At 42.4% G+C, this 16,455-nt stretch overlaps 1 long non-coding RNA gene across 1 annotated transcript; it reads left to right on the top strand.

Moving 5' to 3' along the window:
• Nucleotides 1-4,228: 4,228 nt before the first annotated feature.
• On the top strand, nt 4,229-14,942 carry LOC123282017 (uncharacterized). The gene is made up of 4 exons (XR_011499202.1): nt 4,229-4,342; nt 10,355-10,422; nt 13,531-13,642; nt 14,508-14,942. It is a non-coding gene; the product is annotated as an uncharacterized lncRNA (long non-coding RNA).
• The last annotated feature ends 1,513 nt before the right edge of the window (nt 14,943-16,455 follow it).

The raw sequence follows: 16,455 nt of genomic DNA, 5'->3' as shown, positions 1-16,455 counted from the left end.
TGGGGCTATGCCGGCCTCCTGCTCAGGCTGCAAGGACAGTCACCATGCTGGGTGGGAGTAAGGGGAGACGGGGTTCTAATACTCTGCAAACGGAATTTCCAGCCTGCTGAGGTACCTTTTCTGCCAATTCTTGAGCCTGTCCCAGATTCTATGAAAAATAATAAAAGGACTCCGTGGTGTTGTTTCTCTCTGAAGGCACATAGATTTCAGACAAATCTCTTTCCAATTCCTCTCCTCTTTCCATCTTCTGAAACTTCATTGATGCTTCTAGTCCCCTCTGCCTCCTCTCAGTCTCTTTGTCCATTGGTCTTAAACCTTTAAAGTTATTTGCTGATAGCTTTGAAGCACTTGGGAATGAATACGAGCAACCACATGTGTTCAGTTCACCATGGCATTTGATAATGTTAAATATTTTCCTATCATATTATCATTAATAAAAACAACATTATTAGCTAATATTACGATTTCAATAACCATTGCTCATGCCCTCTGGTCACTATGAATATAAAGAAGTTAAAATAAGGAAGTGTTATTGGTGAAAAGTCAGAGCCCGGACGTTCTGTGTGTCTCAGCCTAGCTCTGAATAGTGCAGCAGTGGAAAATTCTTTCTCCTCCCTCTCAGCTAAATTGACCTTCCTTAGTGGCTTTCCCAAAACTTTCTGGGATCCTTTCCTCCAGTAACTTTTTAATAGGCCCCTGACTGCATTTTGACCTTGCAGTGACCCTCTGGGAGCAAGTCCTCCTCTCACAAATCCATCTTAGTATTTCCACATTTCCTTCGCTTCTTACTGTTTCCAATTGCCCTGATTGGCTTTCTCCTTGTCAGGTCATCAGCAGGTCTCAATAATTCGGCTTACAGATCACTGACCCAGCAAGGCACAATTGAACTTCAAATTAAGTCCTTTAATTGTGGCATGTGGTCCTGAGCTCCTCAGAGAAAAGCCTCTGTGTGGGGGTGAAATTATAAAGGAAATAAGAACAAACAATTGCTTCTCAGGACGTTTCCAACCATGACACAAACAAGCAGTGAAGGAAACATTGGTACATCAAAACCAGAGGGACGGGAGCCCAGAGTGCTGCAGGCAAAGCGTGGCAGCAGAGCTGAATGGAGATCAGCAGAGACCTCACGTCTGTCTTGGGTTGTTCAAATGGAGAGAAGAAAGGATGATCTCTCCTCTTCTTAACTTGGAGTGGTTCAATGGCACAAACCAAAATCCTTTCTTTGCCTGGAATGTGAACTATTGGCAACTCCCCCATAGACCTTTGAATACATGGACTCAAGTTTCTGAAGAAATCTTCAATTTCCATTCCTGTTTCTTTCCATCTTTTCTCCTAAGTACTGCATAATCATCCTGCGGAGACAATTGGAATTCAGATTGCTAAGGAGATCACTACTCTTCTGAATGTCTCCCTTGACTTTGGGAGTCTTCAGTTTACTTATTTACATATAGACTAGAGAGACGAAGCCCTAAAAAAGACTGCCATGTCCTGAAACCTCTGGTTTCTCTGGAAAGGGCAGAGAAAAATGTAAGGAGATAACAAAGGGACAACACCCCCACAGCAGCAAAAGTGACGAGCCTTGAGGTGACATGTGCACAAGGGTAACTGTTTGGTAACTTCGTCTCTACCAAGAAACAATACCATAAGACCAAGCTAGGAAAAATATACAGTGAATCATGCCGTATGTGAGTAAGGTTAAATAATGGAATAATTCAGGAGAAGATACTGTTGTTGGCTGAAAACCCCTGAATTGTAATTGTTTAATACAAAAGAAACACTGGCAAAATCTCAAGTTAGAAATCCCTGATTGATTCAACTCTCCATTCCCATCGTCCCTTAGCAAACCTCCCAGTACGTTGAGAAGGCTTGCCGGTGCCACAGAATATTTTGGTCTAATAGAAGATTGTTTATCTTGGCTGCTAAAATTCCACATGTGATCCCCTACCTTCTCTTCAGTTGAAAAATACTGAATTCACAGAAGATATAAGAAAACTTGCCCTTTGGAACAAAGCAAAGCAAATACATCTTGATTTATCAATACATCATAGAAAGAGTGAAGACATGCATGTTCTTTAAATGTCCCCCACGTCCTGTTGCCTTCCCCAACTTTACCTCCCCAAAACAGGGGTGAACAAGACGGAACTATGGGACATTATCCCAGGTTCAGACCATTCAGGATACGACCCTTTTTTTTTTTTTAAGAAAACAGCTTCTCTTGTCCAATCACAACACTGAGTTAATTATAATCTCCACCATCAATACCCAATTGTGAATAAAGTAATAAAAATATCAGTAGTTTATCATAGAAGTGACTTTCAAATAATTCTTTCATCCACATTTTTTTCCTGGTAAATACAGGATCTTTGTCATTTCTGTAAGGACATTGAAGTGATTTACGTAAAAGAAATTTTGAGAGGTTTGATAGATTGGGGGAAACTATAGCCAATGGAACCAAAAAAGTATCAATTTGAGGGGAGGTACTTAACTAACTATCCCTCATTAAAAATGCCAATATGACTGAAGGTTCTATATCTTTCCGTAAGTGGTGATTGTAAAATAATATTTTAGAGCTCACACCACACCAGCAAAGATGCAGCTGCTGTGCTGTTTTTCTTGGCAAGCACCAGGATCCTTTGTGGGTGCTGAATAAACCTGAGCTTCGAAGCTGAACCACTCTAGAACCAGACTGCTGGATGGTTCTCCTGAGAGTTCAAATATTTGAGTGAAAAGATATGTATAAAACTCACTTCTTGTTTGGATGCGAAGAAATATGGACACTTAACCAGGTGTGAAAACATGGCTGAGCTTCTGTAAATGTGGTGTTGGGTATCGCTGGTCTCAAGAGATGATGGGAAATGAGCCTTCCCAGGCCTCAGACTCTTGGCAAAAAAACTCAGCTGCTCAACTTGCACTAAAAAGTGTCCATCTCTACTTTGTTGACCCAGTTTCCTTGGGGCTTTCAATTACGAGCACATTCCTTCTCTCCCTCCACTGTTTTCAGGTTTAGTCCAGGTCAATAAGCACCTGAAGCTTTTTGGACAGCAAATAATAAGCTTAATCAGCCTCCCGATGAGTGAAAATGTTCTCTGAGTCTTACAGCACTTGAGCCTTTAGCATTTTCCTACTCAAGATAAGCCTAGATAATATCTAGGCTCAGATGTAGTTGATGAGGTTTTAAAAGCCCAAATGCTTACTCCTTTTTTGTTTTTTAAAGAGAACTTAGCCCTATTACACTCATAAAAGTAGACAATTAAGTACATGGTTTCCTCACCAAAAATCTTCCATTTTTAAAAAGCGTTCTTTAGGGTCAAAATATATAAGAGTGGCAAGAAATTTCTGCAGCGAAATTAGTTGCACACGGGACGCTAAGAGGCCAAGGAAAAGAATGTTTCAACTTGGCAAACAGCTGAAAAACACAATCCTAATATCTGTAGAAGTCACTAAAGTCTGTAATTTGAGGAAAGCTGGTAGAAATTGAAGGAATAGGTTTATTGGAACAAACAATTCATAAGCAATGCATGGTGGTCCTTTCGGAAGAACAGCATCTGTGGCTTTCTTTGGTAAATTAACTTAGTTCAAGTTACTATTAATAAACAAAAGAATACCTTAACCATTGTATTTGTACCTATTGTTGGTGAGATTAAATGCATATTGCTAGTGTTTTTTCCTATCCCTCCATATGTACAAATTAGTGGGTGGGCCCAGGCACTCGGGATGATTTTTCGCGTGGATCACTTGCAGAAGGCAATCACTTCTCCCGATTACTAGGGCATCGTTCAGCGCACTGGAGTCATAGTCACTCCAAGATATATTTTACCTTTTTACTCACGTTAATGGCTAGATGAAAACACGCACACATCAAATATATTCCTCTCTAAAGAGCTGAGAGTCTTTCTAGACACAGTTTCTAAGCCCCTAGATGGAGCTAAAAGGGGAAGATCTGAGTCATCCCATTAAGGGAGGAACTTGTTTCAGTCAACCTGGCAACAAACCTCATCCGCCTAGAAGAAACCTTTTCTGTGGCACCTGCCTTGCGTTGTCCTTGCCTAGTTCTTCCTTTGAACTTCTGCTTAAAGTCTTGCCAGCACGACTTCCTCCTGAGTCCATCTCCTTTGGCTACCTCTGATCTCCCAGACCCACAGTCTGCTCTGCACATGGCCGAGGCTACCCTGGCAGTGTGCCAGAGAACGGTCACCTTGTAACTACTTTTTAAAGACAGTGAGAGCGCACTGCCATAAGGCAGTGGTTAATTACGACAAAGTGAGAATCATCTCTGTGGCACAGTGCGGGAACCAAGGAATGACACATATCCTTCAAAATTCGCTGCCAGTGGACCTTGGAGGTAAGTGCCAAGTGAGTTTGGGTTTTAGACAAAGCTAGGGAGTGCTGACTTGAGAAATAATACAGTGTCATTAGGGCTCCACCAAATAAGAATGTTTCAATTCTAATAAATCCAACGTATTCAATAGTATGTGTTATAGGGACACAGTAGAAAAAAGATCGCTTCAGACTGGAAGGTTGGGAAGAGCTGTATGAAGAAGGCAGCACTTGGGCAAGATTTTGAAGAAGAGGCAGAATGTGTACTTGTCACGGGGCGGGGGGGTGGAGTGGAGAAGACGTGGGGCAGAAGGAACAGCAGCAGCAAAGGCAGTGGGGCGAGAATGGGAGCTGGCAAAAGGAGGAGGGGAGGAGAAAAGCTGGAAAAGCAGCTTCGGGGTCCTACTCGGTGGATCTGACTTCTATGCCAAGATATGTAGACTCTTCTGTAGACAAAGGGGAGCCCTTGATAAGGTTTCTGAGCAGGAGATTGTCATAATCAGAGTGATATTCTTAGAAAGATGAATCTGACCACGCGACTGGATTGGATTAGAGCTAGGCAGGATGCAAAGCAGACAGCAGCTAAGAGGCTGGTGCAGTAATCCTCAGATGAAGTGCAGCTCTGAGTCATGGGTGACAGTGGGGCTGGAAGTTGGGGACAGATGGGAGAAACAGAAGCAAGGATGGGTCAGAGACTTGGATATGAGTTAGACTGGAGGGGTGTGGCAGGAGGAATTACAAGGTCACTCTGAGGTTCCGAGCCCAAGTGAACCTCACCAAGGTTCTATCACCAAGGACGGTTCTATCACCAAGGACAGCTCTATCACCAAGGATGGACACAGGGCACTTGTCTCAGATATGTTTTATTTGAGAAAACAACCAGGCATCCAATCTAGCCTTGAAGACAGAAGACTGCAGGAGAGGAAAGAGTTAAGAGCCAGAAATGGTGATGAGGTTGGGGGTGGGGGGGAGTCTGCATAAGGTAGGAGCCCAAGAAATATCACTTAATTCACTGAATAAGAGCAGAGAAAGGGAGAAAAATATGAATATATGTTCATTAGCCCATTTATAGCAAAAGTTGAACTCAATGAAATTCAGATACAAATAAAGGTTGAAAAGTATAAAAGACCTCAGGAAGCAGGTGCTCTAAAAATCTTAGTTAAATTGAAACCATCCCTGCCATCTAGAATTTACTTAATAAAATAGGCATAACATGATGTAATTATATCATAGAGCGTAACTTGCATTAATGGACTATAGCAACCAGCCACAAAATCCAAGAATATTTTTTTAAAGTAGCGAGAGTGCTGCCCTGCTCAATAAATTAAGTAAGCAAAATGAACCTGTGGCATTCTTCTAAAGTAGTGGAATTTCTGAATCCGAGAATCCAGGCACCCTGCTGCCAGAAGTAGCTCATTACACGGGATGGCCAATGGTTTGAATCTCTCATTGAGAACAATACCTCAGTCCATCAACTGTTGTGATGGGTTTTTTATTTAGGGTTTTTTTTTTTCCTCCTGAAACTAGCAGCACATTATACCAGCTAAGTCAGAGACAACGGTTATTGCTCCAAGCTCTTGGCTTTTTATCTCTCATTTCTTAAGACGTTGGGTGCTAGTGGAAGCTAAGTGTTTGTACTTGTCCAAGAAACTGCCAGAGGCAGAAAAGAAATGAGGAACTGTAATAATACTAACAATTTGTATTTATACGGCATCCTTACTTGAAAGATCTGAGAATGGTTTTAGAACTATTTCATTACTCCAGTATACATGGAAAACATTATGGTATTCATGTTTCAGATTTTTTAGCTTCCTCAATAAAACTTTCTGTACTCTACCAATAAAGAGTATTATTAAGATGTCAACTCTTAAATCTGAGTCCTCTTTTCATGAATGGTTAGTTCTTTCTAAACCTCCATAGTGAATATATCATCTGAAATGATTTTCACTAAAGTTCCCTTGACTGCAGAGCTAAGCAGGATTACTAATTTGAAGAATCATGGCCTTTCACTTTCAAAGAAAATAATTTTGCCACAAGAGTAATGGTGGAGGTTGGAGGTAGAAAGGAGGGAGTGAGCAGGGTAAGCAGAGATGAAAGCTACAGAGAGAAACCACCATGTGCAAAATTTAGCCTTTCACTATAAATACATACATACACAAACAAGAAAAAGGGCATTCCAACTCTGTCAACAGAGTCCAGAAGTTTCTGAGTTACTCCTCACCTTTTCTCAAGTCGGCTGCCAAGGATGAGGTAAGATGAGTTTGAGTTAATGGAATTCATAAATCATTTGTAAAAGCCTGGGCATCTTTCAACTTTAGCATTCTTTTGTGTGGTTCTCAAACAAGTTGGCAGCTAAGGCATTTAAAATCCCTCTCAACCACTGTCCTTTCCTGATTGCCACAAACCCTCCAAGGAGGAAGGAGAAGGGGGACGAAGGATTCTGCCTTCTGGGCCTACCAAATGATTTCCCCATGGGCAAATGGGACCAGAGAGATATCTGTTCCAGTTTCATAAACGGAGTTAGCAAAGGTTGGAAAGCACAGCTCAGATACCCTTCCATTTAGTCCTCAAATAGTCATGGAGAGCTAGTCCTGTGAGGGATTCGACAATAAATAAAACACAACTTCTGCCCTCAAGAGAACGTGTCAAGGGAGAAACTTCCCACTTGTTGCTGCTGTTGGGGATGTCTCAGCTCAGGAAGCTTCACTCCGGACCCCCTTGGGCTATGTGCAATCCTCCATTGCATCCTCTTCTCAGCCCAGGGAAAGCAACAAGCAAAAGCATGAATTATTTAGTTTGTCTTGGCCCCACTCTTTTCTCTCCTTCATGATGCTGCTTTCTGTTCCCCCTCACTGGCCATTTCAGAAACATTGTCATCTACCTCATACCTCCCTCTCCACTGTCAGGGAAGGGTCTGATGTCAGGATTCAACAAAAACTGCCATGTATTTCTCTTATGATCAGAATATAGCAATGCATCTTTACCGAGAGAGAGTCACTCCAAAGTAAGGAGGCTGATTTTCTTGCGTGACTGTTGGAAGTTGGGTTCTCCTTCACGTAACAGCCACCAACCCTCCCAAGCTTAACAAGAACTCAAGTCCTAGTGATACCTGCTCTTAAGGCTTTTGTCTTAGTCAGCTTGGGCGGCTATACAAATTACCAAAGACTGAGTTACTTCAACAACAAACATCTATTGCTCACAGTTCTGGAGGCTGGAAGTCCAAGATCAAGGTGCCAGCATGAGGGGGTTCCGGTGAAGACTCTCTTTCAGGTTTGCAGACAGTTGTCTTCCTGTGTATCCTCACATGGCAGAAAGCAGAAAGGGGAAGTAACTGCTCTCAAGTCTCTTCTTATAAGGACACTAATCTCATTCATGAGGGCTCTACCCTCATGGCCTAATCACCTCCCAAAGGCCCCGCCTCCTAATACCCTCACATTGGGGGTTAGGATTTCAACATATGACTTTGAATGGGACATAAATGTTCAGGCCATAATAGTTTTGTCTCTGCTAAAGCTATTTCAAGCATGTGAGCAGGCGAGTGAGCTCACATTTTGGAGAGAGGTTAGGATTTTGGAGAGAGAGAGCCCTTCCTGATACCTCTGATATCGTAGGACCACATGCCATTGGTCAAACACTGAACCTGTGCTACTATCCAATATGGCAGCCAGTAGCCACAGTAGCTCTTTAAATTTAAATTAATTAAAATTAAATGAAGTTAAAAACTCAGAGTCTGAATCACTTTAGCCATATTTCAAGGGTTCAGTAGCCACATGCAGTTAGTGACCACCATATTAAACAAGAAAGAGCATTTGCATCTTCACAGAAATTTCTACTGCACAGCACTGCTCTGAACCACTATTCAAACCATGGCTGAGCATTCCTTTCAGATGTTAAGTTCATGTGACAGCAATTTAATCGTTTCTATAAAAAATAGCCCACAATAAAAAATTCAAACTGTAATTCTGAAAGACAATTTGTCCTCCTACACATAAAAGGACAAGAGACAACATTTTTCATTATATACCAAAGAAAAAAGACAACAAAGACTTCCTAGATACAATAAGGACTGAACTGAAATGAGCTAGAAAACAAAAAAAGCAGCTTATCTTTTAAACAGTATTAGTCTTTGGAGATCTATGTTAAAAGGTACTTGGTAATTATAATAATCCTCACACAATACTCTAAAATTCACATAAATATTTTAATCTTTATACTGTTCCTTTAGTGTCTAACAAAAACACACATGGAAAGCCTGCAGTGTTAAAATTCAGTATATCTTGCTCAAAGTATAAGGCCAGTCAGATACAGGGCTGTGAAGCCCAGAGAGTAACGTTCAATATAAAGAAAGGTCTTGTGACAGCTATTCCTAGAGACCCTCCTGGGCCTCCAGCAGCTGGGAGACCTTGTCTTGCCTCTTAAAGCTCTGCTGGGTGCTCTCTTTCTGGTCAGCAGCGGAAACAGTGGCTTTTCCCAACCCTGGACTCTCTTGACACATTTCTTTCAGTGGGCCTTTCTGCAGCTTGCCTGCAGCCTTGCCAGTGTGGGCTGGTGAAGCTGTGAAGGTGACATGGCAGAATAGAGTTGTGAATTGCAAGCCAATGAGATTTTGAGAATGGCCAGCTTGGTGGCTGAATTTTATGAAAGAAACATAGTTTCATCCGTGAGAGCGCTCACCCCAAACCCAGTCTGGATTTATTTCCAACCCGACCCTTACTAGAATGGCAAAATAGAGAAGGGCATAAAGGGGGAAGCAAAGCGTGAATTCTGTAGGACTCCTCTTCCTCTTTCCTGCTACACACACTTCAGCCTTCATCAGATTCCCAAAGCGAACTCCCCTTCCCCAGCATGGCCTACCCAGAGGGCAGCTCATTACTCAAAGATACACAGAATCAAAGTCTCCATTTGAAGCATGAGCTAAAATACATCCCAAAGATCCTTGTTCTGCCCCACCTGCAGTCCAACATTGCGCTAACTCTCCTGGTGGCCTATCATGAGACCTGAAGAGCAATCACGCATAATTGTAGCAATCAATCAACACACCCTTAGTGGGACCTATTACCTTCGTGAAGCTTCCACATGGAGCTCTCCTCTGTTAGAATGCAAAGATCTGAGAGAGGAGAATGACATACAGTCCCTGGGGCCCTAGCCATTGATGACTAACTATCTAAAGCATGTGAACAGTGTGTGTGCCGGGGGTGCTGAGGAGCACAGGATGCCATACTTGAGTGGAATGTCAATGGCGTTAGAGATGCGGAAAGGAGAGGCAGAAGGACCCTGAAGGTCAATTCTGGCACAAAATTGGTTAAGTGCATGGCTTGGACCTCCTCCATTTCACCATCAAGAAGCTTCTGAGGGTTAGTTACAAGATTTTTCCTTCCTTTGTCTTCTCCTTAGTTTTGTTTATTGTTATCCCAAATATTTAAACATGTTTTTACTGAAAGAGTAACATTTAGAACATCCATTAATTCTCTAAAATTCACATATTAACACACAACTGCTATAGAAATATTTGTGTTCCTCCAAAATTCATATGTTAAAACCTACCCCCCAATGTGATAGTGTTAGGAGGTGGGGCCTCTAGAAGGTAGATTAGGGCCAGAGAGTGAAGTCCTCATGAATGGGATTAGTGCCCTTATAAAGGGCTCTAATTTCTCCCTTGCCTAAGACTCCCTTACCCACCTTCTATCATGTGAGGACACCAAGAAAAGACAAAGTCTGTGCATCAGGAAGCAGGCTCTCACCAGACACCAAGTCTGTCAGCCCCTTGATCTTGGACTTCCAGCCTCGAGAACTGTGAGAAACAACTTTCTGTTGTTTATAAGCTACCTGGTCTATGGTATTTTGTTATAACACCTCAAACAGACTAACTATAACCCTAAAACAATGGGCCTTTCTCTTTATCAGGTTGTCCTCATGAATATAGGTAGCTTATCATCTGTGGTACCCAATTTAAGATCCCTCTGCGGCTCTCAGGGAGAGGCATCAGGACAAAGTCGATTGGTTGGGAGTTACCCACAAGCACTTTCTTGTCTTCCAGCCTGGATGAGAATGCTGTACTGAAAAAGATAAACAGGGCTGAGCAGTCTTCAAAGCTTGCAAGGAAAGGTAGGTAGGATGGGCTACGGAGCTGCTCTGTGACTCCACCAAGTTGACAGTTTTAATTGCACTTGGAGGATGAGCTAATCATGGCCAGAGAAAGTTAACACTGGGGTTGCAATGAATGACACGTTTTTTCTGGGAAACACAGCACACAGGTAACATTCTTACGCAATTTATGTGTTTCTTCAAGGGTTTGGATAAACCAAAAGAGTTCAAGAGAAAGGGGAGGGGCAGAAAGATTATCTGTGTGCGACTATGAAGGTTGAGTGGTGAGCAGGAAGAAGAGTTCAAAAGATGCAGACTAATGCTCACAAAAGGCAACAAGAAGGGGGAAGAAACAATTAATTGGATCAGGCTGTTAAGATTCAAAACGGTCTGATAGAAAGACAACGTAATATCCTGATTCCTGAGTTAGGATCCCAAATCCTCCATATGACTAATAATTAAAGCCAGCTCTTGGAAATAAATTCTTTAATTTGTATATTCAAAAGGCGGAATGCAGTTAACCCTTTGCCCTTCCTCCAAACTTTCTTTTGGGGAGTAAATTCTTTAAGATCCTCAAAAAAAATGTTTGGAAGCATTCTACATAACCGTGACGAATCTGACGTCCTAATGAAAGGGCCAGGAAACAACCTTCACTTCCAAATGTTCAGCCACATCCTACCCAATGCCCCACGTTTGCTTTTGAAGACTCTGCGGCTAGCCTCACCATGTGCCTCAGGGAGCCTTACTGATGATCCTATTGGTGTTTCTGTTTCTTTCTCCATTTCGTTACCCAACATTTATACCTGCAGGCACACACATACGTATACTAATGCCCAGGAATTTTGGCAGGAACAGGACAACTAGTTCCACCATAGCGAGCAGAGGTGAAAGACAGGCCAGGTGTTTGCATCTCAGAATGGAAGCAGCTCTCCCTCACTAGGCCTCCCGTGGGGAGAACCTTGGACTACCAGGGAAGAATGATGCTCATCTCTGTCAAAAGAGTTACCAGCACAATCATGCTGAATGTTGAAAACTATTTAATTTTTCGTGCAGTTGTAAAACTGGATAATGGCCCCATGTCCACCTCTGAGGAGGTGAGTTATTCAGGTTTTGTGACTAAGAACAAAATAAGTGAGAAAAAGTTATTGAAGTACATAGTATTGGCAGTTGGGAAATGAAAAGAAAACAGGCTTTTTTTGAAGGGAGATTTTACTCGCTGCTTCCAGGAATAGTCCAGGGTTCTTCTCTCTCCTTAGCAGAAAGAAAGGAAGTATAAAGTGGCCCTGATGTCAGGAAGAAACAATGGAGGATGCATCACATTGTTGGTGGGGTGGGAGAGAATAGGCCAGCTGGGAGGAAACAGCTGACTAGCATCACCAGGGACAGTCTGTGAATGAGGCTTCCACATCGAGGACAGCTGAGAGCAAAGCACTGGCAGAGCCAACACCAAAAGCATAAAGAACCCAGGGAGCAAAATATGGCATCTAGTCAGTGCTCAACATCCTTCAGAATCATCTGTTATCACACACACATGGGATAGTGGGGATGGAGGAGGGTCTCAAGTCCCAGAGATTCTGAGTTAGTAGGTCCGGGGTGGGACCAATCAACTTGCACAGCTAACAAACTCCCAGGTGGTGCCCATGCTGCTGGTACTGTAGCTAGACTCATTTCTGCAAGAGAGCTTGGTTAATACTCAAGAGAGGAATATTACGGGAAACTCAGTCTCCGTATTCCTTTAACAGGCAAGTTAATGGCATTTTCTATGAGTCCTCTTAGTAGAAGTGGAGTTGACTTGCCTGTAGGTGAGAAGTATTTGTCTGTTTGTCTGTCCATTGGTTTCCCCAGGAACCAGAGGAGAGGACTCACTGCTGAGTGTTGGCTCTTTGCAACAGAATCATCTCTGTCGGGAGGGCCATATTGGGAAAAGTTTGGTTCAAGTGTATACACAGCTTTTTGAACACTTCTCTGAATTAATGGAAATTATTCTTATCATTCTGCTTTTCCACGTCTTCACGTTGTCAGTCATTAAAACACAACTCAAGATATCCCAGAATATTATACCATGATTTTTTTCTGCCCTTCTTCACCAGCAGTGGGTTATATCTTGGCCTATTAAAGGTCCTTGGAGACTTCTGACCGCCTGTCAAGAGAACTGAGAATCACATTCGCTCTAGAAAGAGAACTGAGGCTGTTCAACACGCTGGCTTTGTTCAGTGTTGAACTTGGTTTGGTGGTGATGGGATCAGGCTCTCTCAAAGGGAGATTGCAGGGTTGGACGCAACACTTCCAAATGTAAAAGGCAACGACTCGCAGACAGGTGTGTTCTGTTTGGCCATCTACAAAGTGTCCCCAAGTGATCTGAGTGAGACAGCCACTTTATCTATTGGCTAAAAACCCTCACTCCCACTGTAAAAGCATTTCATCACTTGTTCATTACATTTAAAACATCAAAGAGGATTTGCAAATCTGGAAAACATTTACGAAAAATTTAAATGGGGTGTCACTTTGGCAGGGTAAGTGGCATGAACCGTTTGATTTTCAACTATTTACAGATGTATGTGACTCCGGGATTAATGCATGTATTTTCCAGGAGAAATTGTGTATGCAAAGTTTTAACCAAATTTGCCTGGAAGAGGAAAGTTAGTTTAAACATTATAGTGTAGAGCTATTCTCCTGTATGTAGTGTGTGTCTCTCTCTTTGTGTGTATGAGAAAAGAGAAATAACTTTTTTCAGATTTGTATTGTTTTATAGCTCTTGATATCAGAAATTCTGCATCAGAAAGTTTAAGAACTTAATGTTCTATCCTTATTTTTGTTTGGAATTCCTGAGTTCTGAAGTTGCCAAATCCTTTCTTTCCTGGTTCATATTTATGTTTGGGAACTTTCTTTAAATAACTATCTGGAAACTGGTCACATAAGACAATGCCAAAAGACAATGTGAACTGGGAACAAATTTGGCCCACTACAAGTCTAGAATTTTCTCAAATACGGTTTCTGTGCTGTAGATTCCAGTAAATGAATGATATTATGACTCAGAGCTTCAACCCTTGGGGGGAAAAAGAGAGAAAGTTCAAGTTTTAACCTAAAATATTTTGAAAGATTAAGTATTTTCTGTAATTTACATTTTAGGTATTATTTATGTCACTTCCTACTCCTAAAATGATTTGATGTGACTTACATAAGTATACAGAATACTTTTAAAAGCAAGCCAAGAAAATGAGGAAAAGGAAAATAAATTGCCGTAAGTACACTTCACTGGAAGTCTGCTATATATTAGAATCTGCATTTTCTAGCAGTCCACCCGGAAAAGGAAACACCATTTTTAAAAGACTAGGGAAAAACAATCAAGTGCTCAAAAAAGTATAGTTAGCCCTGGTATTGGTACTAAGACCTGTGTGAAAATTTTTACGAGTCAGTTTAGAGAGAACCCTCTACAGTATTAACAGCTTTCCCACATGATATAATAATGACTTTCAAAAGACTTCAAGAGTTCTATATATCCCTCAGTGTAGGCTAAAGGCCCAACCCTAGAAGAGAGCTCAGTGAGGGCAGGCTGTGAGGACGCCAAACGACGCAGTTCACAAAGTCAGCCATACCCTCGTCTGGCTTAATCCAGGAAGAGAATTTTGTATATCTAGCAAAATGGGTGGACTGCACACCCTTCAGGCAATCTTCCCTAGATATTATCTCGAAAACAAGCTTCTGGAAAAGGTTAAGCAATGGCCCACAATCCTCCTCCTACATATCATTCGGGGCACTCTTTAAAAATGCAGTCCTCTTGCCTCCGGTCCCATGGCCAAGTGGTTGAGTTCGCGTACTCTGCTTTGGCGGCCCAGGGTTTTGCAGGTTCGGATCCTGGGCGCGGACATGGCATCGCTCGTCAGGTCATGTTGAGGTGGCGTCCCACATGCCACAACCAGAGGCACTCTCAACTAGAATATACAACTATGTACTGGGGGGCACTGGGGAGAAGACAAAGAGAAGAAAAGATTGGCAACAGTTGTTAGCTTAGGTGCCAACCTTTAAGGAAAAAGAAAAAATGCAGTCCTCTTAACGGTATTTCTGAAATCCCAGTCTTTACTGTCTTCTCTCTGCTTCTGCTCTAGGTCAGGGGGCCAATGCACCTGGAATTATTGAACCCGAATCTCCTTCTGTCAAAATACTTTGGGAAAGCCTGGAATAGTCTGGATAGATTAAGTTTTAGATCCCTAAAGCACACCTCTGGCTTTACACGTCTTGTTCTCCTTTGCTCATTAGAATAAGTTGTAACATCTTTGGATCTCAACCTGCCTTCCCAAACGTCCTTATCCCACACAAATGCGGCATTTTCCCATCTCTTTGGCGATGTTCACGCTGTTTTCTCTGGTAGAAATATCTCTCTGATCCCACCTCAAATGAGGCCCTAATCCCACCTAGTGTTCAAGGCCTGTCAACTGTATCCCATACACCAATTAGAACAATGTCTTTCCCAAAGCTGGAGTTCAATTAATCTTGAACAAATGAGTGAATAAATGAATAAATAAATGTTCACCCTTGAATTTACTTGTGGCTCTCTTGTGCAGAAGAGACTCTTTTTTTCATTATTTTTCACGTATTTAACTCAATCCTTTTGGGGGAAAAGCAGTCTTTTGGGCCTGCTTTGGCACTCCTTAAAAACCAAAGAGGAAGGCTTTCATAGGTGACCCTTCACAGGAAGCAAAGAACCTTCCAAACGAGCCACATGTTGTATCCTCGTAAGGAGACCTTGTTTCACACCACGAGCCAGCGCATCTGTGAGGGGCAAGCCTAGTCACGACACAGGGAAATCCACAGGATAGAAATTTGCTCCAGACCTAGAGACCAGGCAGCTTGGCATAGAACAATAGCTCAGCTGGGAAAGACGCGTTGGTGTTAGGGAGCATCCTTTGCTTCTCACCTGCCTGCTATTACGGGTGCAATGACACCACAGGACACTGTGATTTATCAGAGGAAAATAGCCTGGTAATAGGAGTAGAACCAGACCTCATTAAGATGAAACAGAGTCTGATATCCTTGAGTCAGACAAAAGAGAATATGAAATTGATGTGGTCAGCAGTACTGCCAAGCTGCATTTGAAAAGAATCAGACGAAGTGGCAATTGACAGCACTTCAGGAGGAAAAGACCCACAAAGGAAACAGAAGCAGGTTGAATGCAAACCTCTGGTCCTAAATGCGTTAAAATATGACTTTGCATTCCATTCTCTTCCACAGCGAGATCATTCAGAACAAATCTATAAAAGGAACAAGGTGTACACATTTAACACGCTCTCATCAAAGCCTACAGCAAAGGGTGGTGGTAGGATTAATTTAATTACCAAACTCTCATCCTCTTGAAATAAGTGTGGGCATGTTTCTAGTGCTGAAAAGACAAAAAGCGTTTCATGAAACGGCAGGGAGAACAGTGGTGACTCTTGACTTGGAGGATACTGCTGTCCCGGGTCACAGCCCTTAAAGATCCTTAACTATTAGGTAGAAGGAATGCTAGTTATCCAACATCATCTTGCTTTCTGCCACATCCCCAAACTGTAGGTAAGATGGAGGCCTTGTTTACATGCCCCTTCACCGGTGAGCCCTGCAGTCTCTAACTATGAAGAACGTTCTCTCAGATGAAATTCTGCATTCTCAAGTTGCTTCAAAGGGAAGATGGTCAACATGCTTTTGTCTGAGAAGTAAATGACAACTAGTAGCCTTTCACTCCGTGTCAGGTTTGGTATTGCTTGTTGTTTAGTTTGACTTATTGATTAACAAAAGAAAACTTGTTGATCATTTTTTTTCCAACAAAAATATCTTTACTCGTGTTTTCCATACAAATCCCCCAAAGATACTACCCCTTGTCTCCCAAGCCGGGGACCATTTCCAACCTTCTACCTCCCAGTCTTTGATGTCCCTCCCCATCCTTTCCATGTTTCTAAAACAGCCAGAGAGCAGCCCTGGGCTAAGGAGGAAGCCTGTGGGCTCCGTGCGACGCCGCAGGGGCCAGAGCTGTTCTGGAGACCCAGCCTCCACAGGCGGCACAAGGAAGAGGAGGCTGCACTG

Source organism: Equus asinus, chromosome 29 (genome assembly GCF_041296235.1).
Source record: "Equus asinus isolate D_3611 breed Donkey chromosome 29, EquAss-T2T_v2, whole genome shotgun sequence".
Taxonomy (NCBI): domain Eukaryota; kingdom Metazoa; phylum Chordata; class Mammalia; order Perissodactyla; family Equidae; genus Equus; species Equus asinus.
Note: the sequence above shows the minus strand (reverse complement) of the source record. Positions and strands in the feature narration are given on the sequence as shown.